The sequence below is a fragment of the Lycium ferocissimum genome, chromosome 10 (genome assembly GCF_029784015.1).
Source record: "Lycium ferocissimum isolate CSIRO_LF1 chromosome 10, AGI_CSIRO_Lferr_CH_V1, whole genome shotgun sequence".
NCBI classification, from domain to species: domain Eukaryota; kingdom Viridiplantae; phylum Streptophyta; class Magnoliopsida; order Solanales; family Solanaceae; genus Lycium; species Lycium ferocissimum.
The window spans coordinates 41,668,647-41,675,738 of NC_081351.1; positions in this window are offsets into that span (position 1 = coordinate 41,668,647).

Sequence of the window (7,092 nt, forward strand, 5' to 3'; positions counted from 1 at the left end):
TATCGGGTTTTTAAATTTTTGTGCCCTTCCTTTCCCCCAATAGGGGGGCCTTAGTAAATGCAAACCCAAAATTTAAATGTAAAAAACCAACCAAAGGAACTCTAAAATTAGCCCCATCAATGTCACAGGGTCATAAATAATATTTCAAATCTAATGGATCTTCGGTAGCTAAACTGAAAGTATACTTTCCCAAAATAAATAATTTATCCAAATAATTAAATGCCGAAATTTCCAACATGAAACCTTCTAAGTGAACTAAATGACATCCATTTGATCAAATTATTCAAGCAAGTCAAAAACTGCGAGATGGAAGGTACGGAAGTGTATTTTGGGGAAAAAAGCTTAAAACCTTAAACGACCGGACGGTCGTTACACGCATCCTCAACCCATACGATCGAGATCCGACTCCCGTTTCTTCTTTTTGTGTGGTCTTTAGAATAGCCGATCCGAGTCTTCGCATCTGTCCCGCGTAGTCTTTTTTCTCGCAAAAAAAAAAAAAAAAGTTAAAGATAAAATTTATAACTCAATAATGATATATTGATCGTAGGTAAGTTTAAAAGTATAAAACTACTTATCATTGTCCTAGCCACGTGCCCCTGACTTCTTGCACCCGCAGTGTGCAAAGAACCACATTTCTAGGAGGCACGGGCATCCTTTGCCTGCTCAAACTTGGCGATAAACTCAGGAGTTTGCCAATATGCCTTAAGTTTCTCCCACTGTTCGGCGTTTAGCCATTGAGCTTCTTCCTATACCTTCTAGCCCTCGAAAACCAATTAGACAACCTTGCACTCTCCTTCCTCTCAAAGTTCGCGACAACCCTATCATTGTCCATTGGATCCCATATACAATCATCCGCAAATCAAATGGCTAATGTTAGATGATTTATTTTAAAGTAAATTCAAGTTATGAAATGTATAATAAGATGCATCGTTAAACTCTCTAAACATAGCACGTCGTAGTACCATATAGGATTTCACCCCATGAAGTATAAAATCGATCGCCATAAAGCCTCCGAACAACGTCCGGCCAAGGCTTTTGTTTTCGTGATCTAGATAGTACACTGGTTAAAAAAATTTAACGCATATAAGATTAAGATGAAAAAAAGCTTTAGGAAAAAACTTAATAAAAGAAAATCTTACCCCGGCTCCTTGAGCACGATGAAAACCCGGCCAATCGAATCTCATCTCTGGGTTGTAAACCGATGATATCTGGTGCCTACGGGAACCGGTGCGAGTACGAGTGCGGAGTACGAGTGCGGAGACGAAAGATGGGTCCGAGGCCCGGATGGCGGTGACTCGGGCTCGGAGTCTGTATCCGTAAGGCGCGAAATTAGATACACCGGGAGGTGTACCACTTGGAGAAGGAGAATGAGACAAAGTGGCCGATGTGCTAGGAGATACTCGCCACGTGATGGGCATACATAGGTGTAGGTATAAAAGTAGGATGGGTAAATGATCTTAGGTTGAGATGGTCTTGAAGCTAAAGACCATTGACTGGATGGTGCGTAAAAGAGCCGAGCACAAAAAAGGAGGCGGAGTAGATTGCATATGTGTAGCGGAGGGAATGGATCGGCTACTAGTAGTAGGATCTATAGGTCTCTTATCTTTTTCTTCTTAGTACCTCCCCACTCCTCACCTCTGCCTCTACACGATCACTACCAATTCGATGACATACGCATGTAAAAGTTAATAACGTTAGAATAAAAACTTAACAAGTATAGAATTGTGTTATTATCAAGTATAGAATAAACTAACATGTAACTAGTCATCCTCCCACTCATCCTCGCTTGTTTCATTTTCATCAGATGATTCTTCCCCATCGCTTGTTTCAGATCCATCGGTCGAATTTTCCTCAACATTTTCTATGATAGTTACATCATCTTCATCAACTTCTTCTAATATGTGTTGAGTATGTTCCAGACTATTTTCTAACTCTGTGTCCACCGTTTGATGAACAACTGGTACATCATTTTGATAAGCCATATCTAATGCATTATCGACCTCAATCCTCCCTACCGGCTTAGTCTTTATAACCACCCACCAATCAGCCTTATCCCTACGCAAATGATATGGAGCATAATACACTTGCCTAGAATTTTGTGCAATCATAAAGGGATCATAGCGATTGTATTGTCTTGTGTGTTTGACTCCAATTACGTTATGTTGACGATTCACCCTTGTACCTTTTTGGCTTGGATCAAACCACTTGCACCGAAATAATGTTATCTTCTTCTTAGGGTAACCTGGATACTTAAGTGGTATGATCTCCTGCAGCACACCGTAATAGTCAACAGTTACATCGCTACCATCAGCATCGCCTTTAATGCACACTCCACTATTATTCGTCTTCTTGTATTAAGAAACTTCTTCAGTTTGAAACTTGTAACCATTAACAATGTACTTTTCATTGTCTTAACTTCATCAAGAGCTATATCTTTCACAAATTGAGAATGTTCTCCTGTATGATAAGCCTATATAATAAGGAGGAAAATTAAAATTCAATAACTTATATGTAGCCTACATTTAATTGAAATTATGCAATGAATTTCCACACTTACAAAATCATACATACCTAATGGGAAAACTTTGAATATATGGCTTCACCCGCCTGTTCTACTGAAGTAACCTGCTCGACATATGCAAGATTTTCATTAGTTTCACCCTTATCAGTTACCCATTTAATTCAATAACATAATTCGACGCTCACCGAATATATACTTGAATTTCAGGACAATTGAGCAACACATATGTCACAGCTGATTGCCTCTCCATACTACTCAGAGTTTGCTTTGGAGGCTTTTTAGAACCTCGTCCTGGTTGATTAAAGATGGACATTGGTGTGTAGTAAGGATCAACCCCACCCTCATCATTACGGTTGGGCCTATTTCTCATACACGACACTTGCTCTCCAAAATAATATGAACAGAAATGCCTTGTTTCCTTTGCAAGATACGCTTCGCAAATAGATCCTTTAATCTTAGATCTCTACTTAGCCAATTTTTTGCATTTGCCAATGGTCCTGCACATGTTTAATACCAATAGAAATAGTAATTATTTAACAAAATACATTAAAGAAACGGTAGTAAGTTTGGTTCCTTACCTCTCGAAAGGATACATCCACCTAGTTTGAACCGGGCCTCCAAGGCGTGCCTCTTGTACAAGATGAATGGGAAGATGTTCCATCACATCAAAAAACCCACATGGAAAGATCTTCTCGAGCTTAGTTGTAATGACTGGCATATTCTGTTCCATTCTTTGAAGGTTTTCTCTTGTCAAAGTGTTAGAACATAAATCCTTGAGGAACAAACTTATCTCTCGTGATTGGTTTTCATATTCTTTCCGAAGGCAACTAAATGCAATAGGAATCAAAGTTTCCATGAAAACATGGCAATCATGACTTTTCATACCAATCAATTTTCCTTCATTCATATCAGCACGCTTGTGAAAATTAGATGCATACCCCTCTGGCATCCGTAAATTCTTAACCCATTGACAAATCTCTCGTTTCTCCTCCAAAGTGAATGAAAAACTAGCCTTGGGCTTGAACACTTTATTATTCGCTAACTCTTGCAAGTTCAATTCAAGGCGCCTACAATATTCCTTTAGGTCCAATCTAGCTTTTGGGTTATCTTTTGTCTTGCCTTTAACATCCATAACAGTGTTGAACAAATTATCAAAGTAATTTTTTTCAATACGTATCACATCAAGATTATGATGTAGAAGATTATCCTTCCAATACGGTAACTCCCAGAATATGCTCTGTTTAGTCCAATTATGTTTAACACCATAACCAGGTAGTCTATAAGAGGCAACTTCTGTGACCTTAGGCAAGTGACAAACCCTCCCCCAAATTTCTTCTCTTGACAATGTTCGAGGTGGGATCATTTTCGGTTTTATTCTTTCTAAATGCTTGTTTCATTTTCCTGAATTGGTGATCCATAGGCAAGAACTGACGATGACAATCAAACCATGAATTTTTGTGGCCATGTTTTAAAGTGAAAGCTTTACTATTTTCCATGCAATGAGGACAAGCAAGCTTTCTAGCAGTCATCTAACAAGACAACATCCCATAAGTAGGAAAATCGCTAATAGTCCACATCAAAGAAGCACGCATATTGAAATTGCTCTTAGTTGATACATCATATGTCACTACGCATTCACACCACAATTGTTTTAACTCATCAATCAAAGGTTGTAGATAGACATCAATCAAAATTTTTGAATTACGGGGACTAGGGATAACACAATTTAGGAATATGTAGGACTTGTCAGACACATCTTAGGCGATAGATTATATGGAGTAAGAAATACAGGCCAACAAGAATAGGGTGCAGCCGAAACAGAGTATGGTGTGAAACCATCCGCACACAAACCCAAACGAATGTTTCTTGGTTCACTAGCAAAATCAGAATAAGTTCTGTCAAAATGTTTCCACACTTCTCCATCCGATGGATGACACTTAACACCAGGTGTCCTTCTATTTTCATTATGCCATCTCATGTGAGGAGTAGAACTCGACGATACAAACAACCTCTTTAACCTGGGTATAATAGGTAAATAATGCATCGCCTTAATTGGAACTATCTTCCCACTACGTGTCCGCTTATAACGCGCATGTCCACATAATTTACATTCATTTAAATCAGCATCTTGCTTATAGAACAACATACAACCGTTTGGACAACAATGAATTCTATCATACGACAATCCTAATTTGGAAACCAATCTCTTTGCTTCATAGTAACTCTTAGATATGTCGAATTTCGGACTAACTAGTTCCCCCGCAAGCTTAATCATTGAGTCCATAGCAGCTTCAGCAATAGTCTAATCTGATTTGATATTAATCATTCTAACTGCAACAGACAACTTAGAATGTTGACTCCCTACCCAAAGTGGACGAGTAGCCTCTTCTAATTCTTGATAGAAGCGCATTGCTTTTTCATTACGAGGTTCCTCAAAATTTTGCTCGAGTTCAAACCCGTACCGTACGCCAAAAACATCATTAACCATATCATTAACTCTATCATATCGACATGACTATATTCCCGCGACACACTACTTTCACCCACAACCATATTATAAAATATACCATTGACCCCATCAATCTCTCCATGATCGGTCAAACATAATATTTACGCTTAAACCCACGACTATATAAATAAACCCTAACCGCTTTCGGTTTCAAATACTTTATACACCGGCAACGAGACAAGGACACCTAATTACCCCTTCATTTTGAAAAGGGTGAAGTGACATTGCATGTGTGATAAACCCATTAACACCTTCAACAAATTCATCGTGTACACCCACACGATTACTATTATTCATAATATACATCCACATACGATCCATCTACAAAAATATACCCACAAATTATTGAGGTTATAGAAATATATTATAACTTAAGAATTCTAACTTAAAATATAACTTAAGAAAATACAATCCCAACCAATTCTAACTTTGAATTCTCAATAACAATTCTAACTTTAATAACTTATGGATTCTAACTTTAATATAACTTTTAAAAGCACAATCCCAACCAATTCTAACTTTAATAACTTATGGATTCTAACTTTAATTCTAAAAATTGAAAAGTAAATCTAATCAAATAAAGTCTATATTTTAGTTTAGAGGTTATAGAAATATTATAACTTAACAATTCTAACCTTGAAAAGCACAATCCCAATCACTTCTAACTTTGAATTCTCAATAACTATTCTAACTTTAATAACTTATGGATTCTAACTTTAATATAGCTTGGAAAAGCACAATCCCAACCAAGTCTAACTAAGTTAACACAAATACATTGACAATGAACATAAAAAATAGCACAATCGCAAGCAAATATATATATATAGGAAAAGTAAACTAGTCAAATAAAGTTCACATTTTTTCACAAATTGAACATCAATAATTTAAGAAACCACAATACCTACTAATTCTAACTTTGAATTCTCAATAACAATTCTAACTTTAATAACTTATGGATTCTAACTTTAATATAACTTTGAAAAGCACAATCCCAACCAATTCTAACTTTGAATTCTCAATAACAATTCTAACTTTAATAACTTATGGATTCTAACTTTAATTCTAAAAATTGAAAAGTAAATCTAGTCAAATAAAGTCTACATTTTAGTTTTGAGGTTATAGAAATAGTATAACTTAATAATTCTAAAATAAATTAATAATTCTAACCTTGAAAAGCACAATCCCAACCAATTCTAAAGAATTGAAAAGTAAATCTAGTGAAATAAAGTCTACATTTTAGTTTTGAGGTTATAAAAATACTATAACTTAACAATTCTAACTTTGAAAAGCACAATCTCAATCAATTCTGCTTTTGAATGATCAATAACAATTCTAATAACTTATAAATTCTAACAAAAAGCACAATCAAAAAACAAAAAAAAAAACTAGTCAAATAATTAAAGTATACATTTTTGCACATATTCAACATCAATAATATTACAAACAATGATAACTAAGCTAACACAAATACATTGAGAATGAGCATAAAATATTGCACAATCTCAAGCAAAAAAAAAAAAAATGAAAAGTAAACTAGTCAAATAAAGTTTACATTTTTTCACAAATTCAACATTAATAACATCGCAAATGATGTTTAACAAAGCTAAATAGACTAACATTAGGCCTAAAATCTACAAATAAAACTAAAATTGAAAGAATTTTAAAAGCCCTAATTTAAAAGAAACTAACCTCAATTTATTAAGTTAAAAAGGGCTCTGGGGTAGGTGGGGGTGGGTTGCGCAAGCGGCGGGGCTGGGCAGATGGGGGGGGGGGGGGTAGGGTTTTAGGGGAATGGGAATTTTTGGTTGGGAAGAGAAGGAGAAATGAAGAAAGAACCCGTCTGGCCATTTTGTTTAAAAAAAAACTGACGGACAAAACTGACCCTGTCCGTTGGTTTTTTTAAAAGTTGACCAGTATTTGACCAATAAAATAAAAAAATAAAAACCTACCCGGTCCGTCTGTTTCCTAAAAAAAAATTGTTAATTAATTTTTTTTAAAAACAAAATGAATTGGAAATTATTTAAAATATTTTGAAAAATAAAACCGACATTGTCCGTCGATT